General features: G+C 41.2%; 1 protein-coding gene across 2 annotated transcripts in view; it reads right to left on the minus strand.

The window, feature by feature from the left end:
• FAM135B (family with sequence similarity 135 member B) overlaps positions 1-9701 on the minus strand; it is a 168278-nt gene extending 158577 nt beyond the window's left edge. Inside the window, exon 1 of one of the 2 annotated variants that reach the window (XM_037381734.1) lies at positions 9611-9701. The gene's annotated coding sequence lies outside the window, so the exon portion shown is untranslated. Of the gene's footprint in view, positions 1-9604 lie in introns of both variants that reach the window. The other variant, XM_037381735.1, reaches the window with a different exon arrangement.
• Between the last annotated feature and the right edge of the window lie 6928 nt (positions 9702-16629).

Consider the following 16629-nt stretch of genomic DNA (forward strand, 5'->3'; position numbering starts at 1 on the left):
GTGCTCTGAGTCTAGAGAATTAGGAGAAGCAACATGCTTATTAGACCAAATCTCTTTTGGGTTGTTTGTTTTTGTTTTTGTTTTGGTTTGTTTTTAAATTAATAAAATTGCTCCAATGTTCACCTTCATGGAGCTGAACTGGATCCCAGTTCTTAGAGTAGCGACTGCATCTCAATAGCCTTGTCTGAACATAGAGGAGTTGCTTGAGTCAAAGAAGTCACAAATGTCAGTAAGACCTTTCACTACAACACTGTCATTAACTGTTCTCCAGTTCATAGAACCTGTCTTTTTTTTTTTTTCTGCCAACACATCAGTAAAATGGGAGAGGTGAGGTCTTCAACAAGACAATTATTTCAAAAGGTGACACCTCTTTTTGTTAAAATAAATCAAGCCAGTAATTCTCTTCCAAGATTTTGGGTCATGGCAAGATATCTCTTTTATACTTTTAAAAAGAGCCAATCTAAATACAATACTAAAGAAAAAAAGAAATAACAAGGTATGTTTAACTAAACTATTAAATAAGTAGTTACATTGTTTTATATTTATATATTTATATTTATTTATATACAGGACCTCCTGTAAGTAATATATATTTTGGAATATTCAAGGATAAAGGTAGCATTGGATTTTATTCAGAATACCTCTTCTTTTCCTAAAACAGTTTTGTTTGTTTTCCCAGCACTGCTGAGGCTTTGTAATGTAAACTTTTTAACCAAATTATTATAAAACTTCCTTTTTTTCCTTAGACATGTCTATCAGCCCTGGGGAAACCACCAAATATTACGGTTTTACTTCAGCAAAGTGATTCAGGCATGGGTTTATGTCCTTTTGAGTTGTTGAATTAGACCTTTCATCTTATCGTAACACAGTCAACAAGCTAGGAAAGCCAGTGAAGTATGTGATCCCTCAAGACCTGGCTTGAGTTTTGCCACAGCTTTAATTGTAACAAAAAATCTGCCTAGTATCCAGTTTCTCACTTTCAAGTACAAGAACTTCAACAGGTAGATAAATCAAAATATCTACACTCAGTGGAAATCAGATATCACCTCACTTAATATTTGGCCTCATTCAACAGTATGTAATGAAGTTCAAAGCCAGGAATATATGCAATAAAATTTCCACAGAAATCATGGTTTAATCCCAGTCAGCAACTAAGCACCACACAGCCACGTGCGCACTCCCACCCAGCAGGATGAGAAGAGAATTGGAAGGCTAAAAGAGAGGAAACTTGTGGGTTGAGATAAGAACAGTTTAATAATTGAAATATAATAATAATAATGATGATGGTGTAATGAATAACAAAAAAAAAAACAAAAAAGAAAAAAAAGAAAAAAAGAAAAAAGCAAGAGAAATAAAACCCAAGAGAGACAAGTGATGTAAATGAAAACCCAATGCTCACCACCAACTGGCCAATGCTCAGCCAGTCCCCAAGCACCAGCCCCCAGGCAACTGTCCCCCTACGTTATATGCTGAGCATGATGCCATATGGTCTGGAATATCCTTTGGATCAGCTGTGGCCAGCATTCCTGGCTGTGTCCCTTCTCAACTTCTTGTGCTCCCCCAGCCTACTTGCTGGTGGGGTGGGGTGAGAAGCAGAAAAGGCCTTGGCTCTGGGTCAGCGCTGCCCAGCAGTAATGAAAACATCTCTGTGTTTTCAGCACTGTTTCCAGCACAAATCCAAAAGATAGCCCCATACTAGATACTATGAAGAAAATTAACTCCACCCTAGCCAAAACCAGCACATTCTCCACTCCTTATTCTGTACCTTTTCTGTCATACCCAGGTCCCACACTATCCAATACATTCTCATTACTCACTACCACCCTTCCCATCCTTTGATGTAATACACAGACATCATTCCCTTAGTCTATGGACCACCCCTGAGAAGTGTCCATACAATCTCCACAAAATGTCCACTGAGTTCATTTAGTCCATGATTTTGGGCTCCATCTGTTATGGTGGTCACTCAGGATGGGAAAGGTGGTGGGTTACATGGAGTTACTGGGCACCAAAACCAGTTCAGGTCGGGCCACTGCTGCACGTGCACAGTTTCTTGTAAGGCTTTGTTCTCCATTGGTTCAGGTGATTGCTGCTACAGTAATTCCTGTAACATGCAACTCAAATCATGGGTTACAACAATTTAAAAGTATTTCCATTATAGTCTCCGCCCCTGGTCCCCTTGGCCCAGGTTACAGGGTGGACCATTGCAATGAACTCCTCCCCTTGCTCCTAGCCTGGCTAGCAACAAGAGGGTCCTGCTGTAGTAATCCAGGTCCTTGAGCAAAAACAGCCCCATGAATAGGTTTACCCTTTCCTGAGGAAGGAATACCCCAGGCTGTTTTTCCCAACAAGTTCCTTATATGTACTACAGAGATCTTATCTCCTCCCACAGTGTGCAGGGATTTTGATTCAGTGGGGCCATGTCAGCAGACAGATCCTCTAGCGTTAACTAGCCAAGTGGCTTCTGCTAAATGTGTATCCCAATGTCTGATTGTTTGAATGTCCCATTGCTCTCAGCGTAGTGTTTAACAGTCCATTGTACTGCTCAGTTTTCCCTGAGGCTGGTGCACGACAGGGGATCTCATTGGCCCAAATGTTTATGAGTTTTTTCCAGAAATGAGTCCCATTTTCTGATCTGGTTCTTTCAGGGGTGCTGTGTCACCATAAAACTTGCTTTTCAAGGCCCAAGATGATGGTACCTTGGGCCGTGGCACGGATCACAGAGTATGTTTTCAACCATCCAGTAGTCACTACCATCACTGTAAGCCCACACTGCTTGCCATGGCAGGTCTGTGCAGTGTGATATAACCAATCTGCCAGAGCTCCCACTTATTCATATTTCAGCCATCATCCTCTATAGCGAAAAGGCTTTAGCCACTTCGCTTGTTTGGTTACGGTTCACGTTTGATGTTCGTGGATAACCTGTGCAATGGCATCAATAGCCAATTCCACTCCTCAATCACGAGCCCATTTATACATTGCATCTGTTCCTAAATGTCCCGATGTGTCATGGGCCCATCAAGCTATAAATAGGTCACCCTTATGTTCCCAGTCCAGACCCACCTGTGCCACTTCAGTTCTAGCAGCCTGGCTCACTTGCTCATTGTCTTTATGTTCTTCAGTGGCATGACTCCTGGGTATGTGAGCATCTATGTGGCATACTTTTACAACCAGGTTCTCTACTCAAGCAGCAAAATCTTGCCATAATTCAGCAGCCCAGGTGGGTTTATCTCTGTGATGCCAGTTGGTCTGCTTCCATTGCTGCAGCCACCCCCACAGAGCATTTGCCACCCCCATCCACGAGTCAGGATAAAGTACTGGCCTCTTCTCATTCAGCAACATCTAAAGCCAGCTGGATGGCTTTCACCTCTGCAGACCGACTTGATTCACCTTGTCCTGCACTTTCTGTGACTTGTCATGTAGGACTCCACAAAGCAGCTTTCCACCTTCGATATTTTCCCACAGTATGACAGGATCCATCTGTAAATAGGGCATATTTGCATTTTCTGGTAATTTATTATATGGATGGGTCTCTGGCACAAGTCGCCTTATCTAGTGACACTCCAAAATTTTGGCCCTCTGGCTAGTCCATGGTCACTTCCAGATTCCCAGGCAGTCAGGGTTTCCAATATGAGCCCATTTTGTTATCAGTGCAACCTATCTACACCATGTGACATCAGTTGCATGATGCATAGAGTGGAACCTCCCTTTCAATATCCAGCTGAGTACAGGCAATCCAGGTGCCAAAAGGAGCTCTACTTCAGTACCAACCCCTTCTGAAATGGCTCAGATTCCTTCATATGCTGCTAATATTTCTTCCATATCAGGAGTGAAAGGGCCTTCAGATCCCCTATGTCCCCAGCCCCAAAACCCTAGAAGTTAACTTCGAGTCTTTCCAGGTGCTTTTTGTCTGGAGGATCTGCCTTTTTGCCCGAGGCTCCAGGTGGGGCTGTTATCCCAGGCTGAGATGTAAGGCATGTTTTCACATCTCATTTTGTCTGGACCGGCCCAAGTGCTACTGCATGATCTCCTGTGTAACTTGTTCAAAGCTTGCTGCTGCTGCTCAGGGTGCCGTTGAAAGTAGTTCTTCCAAGTCGCTCAATAGAGAGAGCTTATGATTAGACTGAAAGTTGGAACATACATTCTCCAAAAACCCACAACACCTAAGAAAGCTGTGTTTCTTTTTTGTTAGTTGGTGGAAACTTGGCTGTTATTTTATTGATCACATGCACTGGGACATGACAAATCTTGCTATTTTACTCCTAAAAACTGAATTCCCTGTGCAGGTTCTTTGACCTCACTTTGGTTTATAGCAAAAGCAGCTTTCAAAAGAATCTGGATTATCCTTCTCCCCTTCTCAAATACTTCCTCTGCTGCACAGTGATGTCATCAATATACTGCAGGTGTTCAGGAGCTTCACCTTGTTCCAGTGCAGTCTGTATCAATCCATGAAAAAAGATAGGACTGTTTTTCCACCCTTGGGGATGTCAAATCTAGGTTTAAGGGAGACCTCTCCATGTGAAAGCAAACTGTGGCCTGCATTCTGCTGCCAAATGGATCAAGAACATCAAGTTGGAGATATCAATTGTTGCATACCATTTGGCAGCCTTTAACTCCGGTTCATATTGGAGATCTAGCATGTCTGGCATGGCAGCATCCAGTGGTGGTGTAACTTCGTTCAGGCCTTAATAGTCCACTGTAAGACTCCACTCCATGAGATTTTTGAACTGCCCATATGGGACTGTTAAAGGGTGAATGAATCTTACTGATCACTCCTTGACTCTCCAGTCAACATATTAACTTATGGATAGGAACCAGAGGATCTCGACTGGTGCAATATTATCACCACTGCACTGTCATGGTAGCAATTGACACCTGCTGTTCTTTAACCCGCAGCAACCCCACCACAAACATCATCTGCGAGACCAGAAAAGCTAGACAGCTGTTTAATCTTCTCCATACTCAAGGCAGTTATGCCTGAAGCCCACCAGTACCCTTTTGGGTCTTTTAAATACCCTCTTCTCAGGTAGTATATGCCAAGGATGCATGCAGCCTCCGGACCAGTCACAATAGGATGCTTTTGCCACTCATTCCCAGATAGGCTTACCTCAGCCTGCAACACAGACAGCTCTCAGGATCCTCCTGTCACTCCAGAAATACAGATGGATTCTGCCCCTTTGTAATCTGCTGGCACTGGAGTACACTGTGCACCGGTGTCCACTAAAGCTTTATACTGCCATGAGGCTGATGTGCCAGGTGATTGAATCCACACAGTCCAGTAAACACAGCTGTCCCTTTCCTCCACCTGACTCAAGGCTGGGCCTCTCTATTCCTCTCCAGAGTCTTCATTATTGCGTTTCTTTAACTGCAAAACAGATGTCCTTTTGTCAGAGTCAAAGGTACAGTCAGGCCTTTTACTCTGCTCAACAGACACTGGAGCAGTAATTTTCCTGGGTGGATGCTTTTTGGTTGTTGTTTTTCCTTGCAGTTCCTGTACCCAGGCTTCTAGTTCCCAGGTAACTTCCTCATGTCCTCCCCTTGGTCACGCAGTAAGAACCACAGGGTTGCACATGGTGTTGCACCACTGGTACCCTTTCCCTTGAACAGAAAAAGGCTGACTCTTCTAACAGTTGAGGCCTTGGCTGGAGTGTGTGAGGAAGATCTAGCCTTCTCAGCTTGCTCAACCATTGTTTGGGTCAGTCTGTCCACAACACAGACACAGGCATGGATGAAATTATATTATCTTCGTATTCTTGGAGTTGTCTGACCACTTCATCTATAGTTGGTGCCTCTGTGTTTTTCCAGCTCATTATTGCTAGGGTGTGGGTGTATGATGCCGATGCATTTCATACAAAATTTCACCATATGGACCATATGCACTGGATATCATCCAGGTCGTTGGATGCCAGGTTGTTATAGATCACCTCCAACATGGCTAATTCCCTCTGATACTGATTACCTCCCTCAGTGTTGGTCCATTTGCATCAGGAATTTGCAGCTTCTTCCTTAAAGGAATACCTGTCCTTCACACTTGACAAGAGTCACCACCAAAGACTAAGGCTTCCTGCCTTTTTTCCAATTCTTCTGTCAGTAGCTTTAGCCTTAGCAAGGGTTCCTAGCCACCGAGTTTCCCTACCCTCTAATTCCTGGCCATGGGCCCCAATATCGCAACACTGGAGTAACCAGCTGAGGATTAGCTCACCTGGTTATGGGCTAGTATCTTTGAATGCATGTCGCAGCTCACTTAGGGATAGGGATCAGGTGGTTCTGTCTCATTTATGCATTCAGTCTTTTCCTCCTCCTGTTCTTCTGACTGCTCTGCTGCAGAAATAGGCTGCATCTTCTGATTCTTTCTCCTGATCCTTCTTAGAAGAAGCTTCATCCCTTACTAAACAACCTGACTTCTGCTTCTATTGTTTCTTTTTAGCTATAGCGGTGACTGATACAGTGCCTGGTTTAGTGACAGTGTCTCTTGGTTTGTTTTCCCTCTCTTGTCCCTGAGGGTGCTGTATAATATCAAACAGTGTTTGGTAGATACTGGCCAGGGCCCAGCACAGTGCAGTAAGTTGTGCCTCTTTGGAACAGTCATGGCATTTTTTCAAACTTTCTATCACTTCATCAGGATCCTGTAGTTGTTTTGGAGTGAAGTTCCAGACCATCAGAGGTGAGTCCTCTAGATACCTGCGTATATTCTCCCACATGCCATGCCACCCATGACCATACTTTTGCAGAGCCTGTGTCATACTCCTAAGTTGCTGATTAAGCTTAGACAAAACTGAAGCAATATTATAAGAAATACCAATAGAATTATTTTAACTACCCAAGGATGTTCAAAACACTGAAAAGTTATTGTTACAAGGGAGAAAAATAGCACAGAAGGCAGTGAAGGTGCTATTCTGCATTTCCTCAACAAAAAATCTCTCAGAGGAAGAAGTATAATTTTAATTGTCTCCATGAGATGGTACCTGAAGTACAATAATAACTTCAGGACAGAGCCCAAATACCAGATTAAGCTCAAGGTCAGTATTTTAGTAACAAATCTCCCAAGCAAAATATCACTAATCACTACAGAGCACAGCAAACTGGAAAAACCAACAACAATCTTTAACAGGTACAGCAAAGAAAAAGAGCATGGTGCAGATCAGATAAACTAATATTGAGAACAGATGAATCAATATCATGACCCTTCTAATAAATCCCTTCTAATATGCTGTGCTCAATCTGTTATTATCTCAAACCCTTTGAATCCTATGTTGGGCACCAAAAAAGACTGTCATGGTTTAACCCCAGCTGCCAACTAGGCAACACACAGCTGCTCACTCACTCCTGCCTAGCAAGATGAGGGGAAGAGACTTAGAAGGGTAAAGTGAGAAAACTCATGGGTTGAGATAAGACCCGTTTAATAATTGAAATATATTTGTAATGATGATGATGATGATGATGATGTAAGGAAAATAACAAAAAAAAAAAAAAAAAAAAAAAAAAGGAGAGAGAAATAAAACCCAAGAAAGACAAGTGATGCAAATGAAAAACAAATGCTCACCACCAACTGACCAATGCGCAGCCAGACCCCGAGCAGCGGCCCCCAGCCAACTGTACCCATAGTTTATATGCTGAGCATGATGTCATATGGTCTGGAATATCCCTTGGGTCAGTTGGGGTCAGCTGTCCCGGCTGTGTTCCCTCCCTATTTCTTATGCACCCCCAGCTTCCTTGCTGGTAGAATGATGTGAGAAGCGGAAAAGGCCTTGGCTATGTGTAAGCTGCTCAGCAATAATGAAAACATCTCTGTATTATCAACACTGTTTCCAGAACAAATCCAAAACACAGCCAATACCAGCTACTATGAAGAAAATTAACTCTATCGCAATGAAAACCAGCACAATAGACAATGCAGATACACAACTATGGTTGAACGTGATGATCTTATCGCTCTTTTCCAACCTAAACAATTTGATGATTCTGTGATTTAGAACTCATCCAGAAAGCTTGGTAGTTTATTTCCTAAATGCACTTACAAAATCCACAACTTTCAGGGTCACTGCTTGTTTGTGATTTTTCTGTTTGTTTTCATATGTATTACCATTTAAGACTTCAGTCTCAAGTCTTCTTCAGTAATCATGTTATTCTTAGCCAAGAGAAACCTTCTAATGCTCTGTTTAGTCATGGAGGTATCAGGGATTACTCTGTAAAATACCCAATCTTTACAACCACCTAATTTATCCAGTATAGTTTATAGTATGAGATAGTATCACAGCACAAGAGAGCAATAATCCCTTGCAGCTATTTTACTAAGGTTTTTAGGTTTCCAGTCTGTTGTAAACCTCTGGATTTTTTTCTTTAATATGCAAGCCAAAGTAAAGACTTGTGATACAGGTGAAAACACATGCAAGGCACATGGTCCTATTCAATCATATCTATTAAACATGGGGTTTTTTTCCACTGCATAAGCATTTATCCTAGTTTAAAATGTTAAAGACTGATTTGTTTTTTATATTCTAAAGAGCTAACTCAGTTTGGATACAAGCCCTGAAAATAATCTTTCAATATTAAAAATAAAAAAGTTTGCTGTTTAATATTCTCAGGAAAATCAATATCCACAAGTTTTTCAGATGCATTAGACATATGTTCATAAAGAGTGCAACACCATGAATCACTGTTCCCAAGGTTCGTTGATTGCTGCCATCAAAATGTTATGAGACACAGAAGACAAATAATAAATGATCCTTTAAAAAAATTACTCATAACCCAAAGAGTATTCAGAGTGAAGCAAACAAGAAAGAAGCTGATTTATATTATGCAAATTTTTTTCACTTGCAAACTCCACTGTGCTTTGTGTTTCGCCAGCACAACTGGAATTTACAAAATACCAGTGGTGCCTAGTTCACTAGAGGTAGATACCCATTCAACCTGCAGCAACAAAGTTAATGTTATAAGTAAAACTACTTGCACCTCACAGCTGAGAACCTTCACTCTAGATCAAAAGATTCAAATATACGGCCCACAGAGTCCTGGGTGAAATCAGAGTGTACCTAAGGGATCCAAAGAAAGTCACCTAGGAAAACAAGTCCACAACTTCAATTCCTCTCAATTCTGTTCGTGGGACCAATCTACACTGGAGAATTTGCACAAGTAACCAAAACCAAGAAGGCTGAGAAGCGATAGCCTAGATTATACCCTTCATCAAGGGTATTTAAATGGAGGGATAAATCTACTAGGGAAAAACCAAAAAAAACCCCAGGTTGTGCCAGAGGATTTGTAGGGCATATCTGAACGAGGGCCAGGGTAAATGTCAGGTGCCAGTAGGCTGTTCTTATGAGATATAAAGCCTCTGAGTTATTAGGCAGGATTAAATGTGAACACAGCTGTGCAAATTTAGGTCAGATCACTTGAAAAAAAGAATGAAGAGCAACCTCAATTTGTCCTCTGTTAGCACATGCCTGCCAGGACACAAGTTCTGAGTTCAGCTCAGCCCAGACCACTACCTGCTTACACCAGTTAATAATAACTTGCTGTTGGTATTGTGCATGAAATGAAACAGCAGGGAAAATTCACACAGAAGAGGAAGGAGATCAAAACAGAAGAAAAAGGAGATAATACAAACTTTCACCTGGACTAGCTTCCCACTGCTACATAATCCTCTCTTCTTCACGCCTTCCTTCCCTCTTCCTTCCCCAACTTGTATTTCTTCTTTATGACCTTCAAAAGAAAAAAGAGGTTTAAAATTTTATGCACAACTGAGAGCTAAACCTCCAATCTCCAAAGAACATCATCATCTTCAATCTTCAGCAGTTTTTGTGTCTTATTTCCACTCTTCAGCTGAATCTTTTTTTCTCATATTCCTATTGTCAGTCTTAGAAACACAAAATATATCAAAAAGCAGCAAGTTATTTAAAGCCTGTTTAGGACACTCGGACAGGTTTATCCATCGTACTCACATTTGACTGTACTCTCCAATAAAATGAGCTATATTCTTCTCAGTCTAGGCTTTTTTGTTGGTTTCATACAGGAAGTTAGAGCTCTTTAGGACATGAACCATGTATTATTTTCCTGTACTCATGAAAAAGCCCTGCAATATTTATTTAGTTAGTTAGTTATTTTTACGTTCTGCTCAAGTTCATACCTGACTGATCTCCAAACTGCATGGACATAGGTCTATACTAAGTCCTTGGGAGTATCTCAGGATGCCTGACCTCATTCAAATAGTTAGCAACACCTAGAGATCTGTTCTGTCTGTCTTCTGAATGGGCCACATCTGGACATGACAACAGGCTGACCAAGATCTTCCTTGGAAAGATTCCAGCATCAGGTGCTGTAGGGCTGGAAAGGAGATGTAAGAAGGTGGATGAGATGCATCCTCTCATAAGAGATATGTGGCTGCCTGATGCACGAGTAAAGGAGCTATCTGCTTTTGAGCACACACTGTCATGTCAATAGGTACATCACCAGCGAATCCAACTAGGTAACAGAGGGACTTGAACACCACTATGACACTACTAACCTGTGACAGCTAAAACAGAAAGGCTAATGGATTATATGTTTTTTCACACTGGTCTTACTGCATTTCTATTTCTGGTCATGAAAAATTGCAAGGCACTGTCTAACTGCTCTGTAAACTCAGCTGTCCTTGTCAGATTTAAAATGCTTATATTGCATTTTGCCTCATCAAATTCACTACAGAGTGAATTTGGACAGGTTATAGTTTCCTTCAGGTGTTCCGAGGACATTCTAAGCACACAGTTTACATTAATCGCACCGATTATCATTTTTTGTGAAAAATTTAAAGCACAGACCCTTGCCCATGAGATTCATCTCAATAACTAGAAATGTCTTCATATGTATGAGGTGACACTGTAGTCAATAGACATCTAGCAGATACACTAAACTAAACAAGATTCATGTGACCATTGACACCTACTTCTGTGCTGACTACCAAGGGAGCTGAAGGTACCTTGCTCAGGTGTAGACACAAAAGCCAAGTCCACGTGTACTTAGATGAATATAACTTATAGCAAAACTGCACATATAAACAGGATTTTGAATGTGTCTGCAGAATCACACATGAAAAGGGTGACAGAGGCAGAGTACATGTGTCTACATGTACTATTGCCTTGTAAGTGTTTAAAAAGAATAAAGGAAAAACCCAAGCAAATCTTCAAAACAATGATACAACATTTTGCCCTTTTTTGCCCTAAAACATTTTGCCTTTTATGATAGAGTTGTAGACATCTAGCTGGAATCAACAGTCAGAGAGTCACTGGATCAAAAGGTGTTCAGCACTTAGAAGACAGGAAATGCCAGAGATGGTGTTGGCCAGAGTCCATTCTCTACTTAAAGCACACGCATCTTGTTATGATCAGACACTGACCTACAAAACCACTTCTCCTCTTGCGGTGTCCAGGACAGAAAAGTTGTGGGAGTTAATCTGGACTTTTTAGAAGAGGTTTTTCCCTTTTTCAGATTTCAGAAGATGTATTATAAAGGACATAATGGATCCCAGGAAAAAAATAGAGGACTCTGCTGGTTCAAGAAAATACATGCACGTTTAGCAAGTCAGGTTCTCTGACGCTTTGATCACTTGACCAAGTTTTGAGCAAGTTAAATTCTCTTAACACAGCCCTTTTTATTTAATAAAATTCTCTGAAATTGCTAACAAAGTAAACATTGTCAGCAGCTGCATTAAGGCTTATTGTGGAATCAGTGAAGCTACTGATGCTTGTAAGGAGCTGTTGAATTGTGTGTTTGCAGTGCTGGGCCAAAAGAGAACAGCACAGCAAGCAATGTCATACTCTCACACATAAGCAAAACAAGAGCTCAGAGCACTGAAAGCTTGACAAGCAGTTGTGGGCTCAATTATTATCATCAAAAATACTCACAGGCTGGAACAGTGCGGGAAGAAGGTAAGGATGTTGGTGAGAGAACTTGGCAGAGAGAGACATTCAGCATCAGCAGAACTAGGGTCTTGGTACTACTTGAAGAGGGAATATTTGCAATACTGAAATTAATACAGCATGATGTTTTACTTTCAGGCTCACAAAAAAATTAATGAAAACAGAGGGGTCTTATAGCCAAACTCAGCTGTAAAATATTTAACAAATTGCAGGCAAACTTTGAAACAGATGTGTATTCCAAGGGCATTGACGACTGTAGAAAGTAAAGAATCTGTAGACCATTTTCAATCATGATGGCTCTTTGGACAGGCAGTAACTATTAAACTGGAATGTGGTAACAGAGGAACAGGTGCTGTTTAGAGCAGCATGATTTAAATATAGGCAATAAAATATGCAGAGCCATAATCAGAATGTTGACTTTTTTAAGTGCTTGGGGCCATGTTGATATAAATAACTGCACCAGGTTTTTCTGTAGAGCAAGACCTAAATTAAATGGTTTACAAACAGAGGAAAAGGCTGACTTATTTGTCATGGCATGCTTGATCTGTAACAAAAAAAGAAAGGGCCAAGTGACTGCTAGACATGGAGCCAACACAACAGGGCCTGAGGTACAGTTGCTGAATAAAATGAGGCTAGCAGAGTCTATCAAAACAACAGGAAAAATATTTATTCCTCAAATTCAGTCCAGCATCTTGGTAAACTTCACCAGAAGTATGGCTTTGCACAGCTAGAAAATTTGCCTCACAGAAGGGCTGAAATTTTTCCTGGAGGCCTTGGTTCTTCTCAGAACAACTGTCCCTCAAGCTTTGCCTGACAAACCTGTCATGCTGCAGCATGCTGCTCTGTCATCTCATGGAGGTAATGACCCTTCTCAAACGAGTAAGGGCTTGAAGGAGGGATGGTGAACTCTTAAGGTTCAGCTGGACAGGGAGATGGATTTCCCTTTGGAGAGCTGGGGGCAGTGGCAACCTATTACACATCACAAATTGCTGGTTCTCCAAAGCATCTAAGTGTTGGTTTTGGTGTTGTTCTTCCACACTTGAATTGCAAAGCAAACAGCTCCTGAAGAGGAAGGAGATATGCTAACAAGATAAAGATATCCAACTTGGGTCTATTTCCCTGAAATCCTCTTTGCTTGGGCCCAAATACATCCAACCAAGCAAATTTGGGCAACATGGACAAGGAGCTTCCTAGAAAGGCAGCTGCTGAGGCACCAGTACCACCATCCTGCCATGCCACCACCATATCCCTTGAATTCCACTTTCCTAGCAGTGATTAAGGCTGAGCAGGCCTGATGCCCATGGCATTCTGCAGATGTATGTAAACCAGCAATAAACTGCACATTTCTGATGCAGGGAACAGCCTGGCAGAGCAGCACGGTATGCACAGCAGGAAAACCCTGTCTTTCTGCAGCTGTTTTGCAGCCTGTAATGAACTTCGTACTACCATAATTTACACTGGCACCAGGGCCCAAACAGGCTGGTTTAAGGCAAGCAGGGTACCTATACACTGGAGTTACAGAGACCACTGTTTGGACATAGCTCTTCATTTGTGAGGTCTAAGCAGATGGCAGCAAGAGAGGAGATGCTTCTTGCCAAAATCAGAACGGTGTTGCTAACAGCTCTGCCGCCAGGAAAGAATCACGGGATGAGGCATGGGCAACAGAGAGGCCTTCCCCTTTCAGTGGGGCTTCTGAGGCCATGCTGCTTTCTAACAGGGTTTATACTGCACTCGTGGTTGGCTCCTCCCAGAGACCATAGCTGTTATTCTGCCATTGTAAGCACAGACCGAGACCTGAAATCTTATGAGCAGTGTCCTCCTCCATGGTCTTCGGTGGGGTTAATAATGAAGTAGTGGAAGGAATTCAATTTTGGATCCAAACGGGAGCCTTTTGTGGGAATTGGTCATCTTTACAACTAATGGAAAGGCCTGTTATGTACAAACTTCCTCCTTCCATCGATAACTGAATGCCTTATAAACAAAATGTTGACAACTTTAGTATTTTCTTGGTCTAGGTAAGTGTCTAAGCTCTCTCCTAACTACTCTTTCACAAGACTATGCACAGGACAATCCTGCCAGAAGATGCCAATAGCAGACCTGGAAGATGAAAGCAGCAGAGTTCTGGTAGCCAGAATCAGACTGTGAAGAGGACAAACACTGTAATTTTTTAGAAACTCCAACACCTATATATAAATATTTATACCCATATAGACATAACATGGAAAAAGATTCTAGGAAGCCATCACATAGGAACTCTTTCCAAGGGAAAATATTGCAAATTCAGAAATTATGAAGGAATTCTCCCAGCTACTTGGCTTTCCCACCGTAAAGTCCTGCTTTGTCATTTCAGTATGGACAGAAAGCTTTCTACCACTCTTTCTTGTGTCATTGGAATATTAGATATGCATCCAATAAAAATACACTCTGTGAAGATACTTGGTATCCTTTGATCCAGCTGTATCTTTTCATAAAGTTTCAGAAAAAATACAGATGGAAAGGCATAACACTGCCTGAAAAAAATGAAATTAAAATGTTTCCTGTTAGACCTTTTCATATTTTGTGGGATAATCTTAGCAAAATAAAGCAATGCATCCAACACCGTGTGCTCCCTGTGACCCATCTGCAGCCAGCAAAGGTGTCACTTGCAAAATTTTGCTCCCATTTCACTAAAACAGTGCAGTTCCAGGAACTTGATGAAAATATTTATCACCACAAATAACTTGTACATCACTGCAATTGCACAAGCACACACCAAGATGCTGAGCTAAAAACCAAACCAAACCAACTTCAGGTACTCCAGGCCAGGAATTCAGTAAGAATAAACCACCTAGTCAGAAGCAGAGAGGTTATCTATGAGCAGAGGAAATTTCATCACCCAAGCAGAAACTGGGACAGCATTTTGGATTAAACACTTCTTATTCAAAGCAGAACTCTTCAGCAAACAAGGATGAGAAGCAGCCCAATATTTTATTTTTATGTCAACCTGAGAGACAATACTACTCATATTTCCACTGACACATTGAAATTTATCAGATCAATTGCTCCTTACTAGTTTGAAATAAAGTGTCATCTCAAAAATTATTGACAGTATTTCCTAAGTAACTGAATTCTTTATAGAGGAATAGCCTCCAAATCCTGACCCTGCTAAATTTTTTAGTTTCTCATATTTACATACCTCACAGGAAACATTCAAGATCTCTTAAGAATGAAGACTCAGCTTAGGAGAAGCACTAACAGCTTCTAGAACAAGATGTGACATGACCGTCAGGAACAGATCAAGCATCTATATTAAAACAAGCAGAGGGCTTTTCCTCAGTCTCCAGACAAGAAAGTGAGGTGCATGTGAAATTGAAGTCAAGAGAATGTAGTTAACCATAAAGCTATACACAAAAATAGGCACATCAGTATCTAAATAAATGTCCCTGTCATGTGAACATCCCTGTTCAGAGCAGGCATATTTAGCACTAATGTCTGCTCTGTTCCTGTGGGTATTTCACAGCCTAATTCTTGGTAACAGATTAATCATTCCTGGTGTCCCACAGTCAAATGTTTAACCCCCATTGTTTTTTTTTATTTTTGTATTAGAAATACAGTCAATATGTAGGACATCGGGAGAACTTACAGTGCACTCAGTGTTACATGCAGCTTAACAAAATATGAACAAAACCCAGCAAATTTCTTGGATGTCTTATGATCTCATTTTACTTCTGTTGTAGAGGGTCTAGCTGATCTAAAAATTCTGTATAGCTTTTGTCAGAATCATAATTTTATTTCCAGATCTTACAATAGCAGTGATGATGGGTCTGCAGGACTGAAACGAGCCTTATGTTTGCATCTCACTCTGAATTTTAGTCACTAGCTTGTTGTGCAAGCAAACATTTCAGATTTGATCTGAAAATCAACAAGATGCAATGAACAGAGCCTCCAAGGTCTTTTTATTGCCTTCTTAGAAACAATGGCTTTTTTGCCTCTCATTTTGACCCCTGCAAATGTTTATATCTATGTAAGATATTTTGGGAAAAGGGCAATTTTTGACATCTTGCAGACTCAAATGTGTAGTCAGAATATCAAACTGCTACTATTTTCACCCATGACACTAGACACACAATTATTAAAGCTCTATTTTCAATAGCATTTAGACACCCATGGAGAAATTCCAGTGCCTAAACATAGATATCTAGTGCCATTTTATACCCCCTAAGGTATAAAATAAGACATCTATTCATAACTGGTAGTTTACCCACGATGTAGGGGAGTCCTGCTGCCTTTTGAAGCGGCAGCTAAATGCCAGATGAGGCATCCTAAAGCCTCTCAAATGGCATCACACACTTATGGTTAGGCAACTGAATCTTTCATATAAAGTCTAGAAACAAATAAAGCCTAGGAAGCCATTGAACTTAGCCTGAAACAGTCACTCAGCTCAACTAATTCAGCCTCTAGTGACTGCAACTCTTTTGGCTGTAATGGAAGCTTAAACACTTGGATCTCTACGTATGGTGTGTGCATTAACAACTAAATGTAGGTGTCTCAATGTGGGAATGCATCTCATCCTCAAACGGAAATTCATCTCACCTATTTTACGTATATACATTGTCTGTATCTACATATGGGCTGCTTCTAGCAAAGAGAAAAAAAGGAGGTGCCTTTAGGAAGAGATTCCTCTGATCCATTTTTCTACATCCACTTTACACTGAAATGAGTCACACACTTTCTCTCCACAGGTCAGCAGGGGGATCTG

This window comes from Falco rusticolus, chromosome 3 (assembly GCF_015220075.1).
Source record: "Falco rusticolus isolate bFalRus1 chromosome 3, bFalRus1.pri, whole genome shotgun sequence".
NCBI lineage: Eukaryota > Metazoa > Chordata > Aves > Falconiformes > Falconidae > Falco > Falco rusticolus.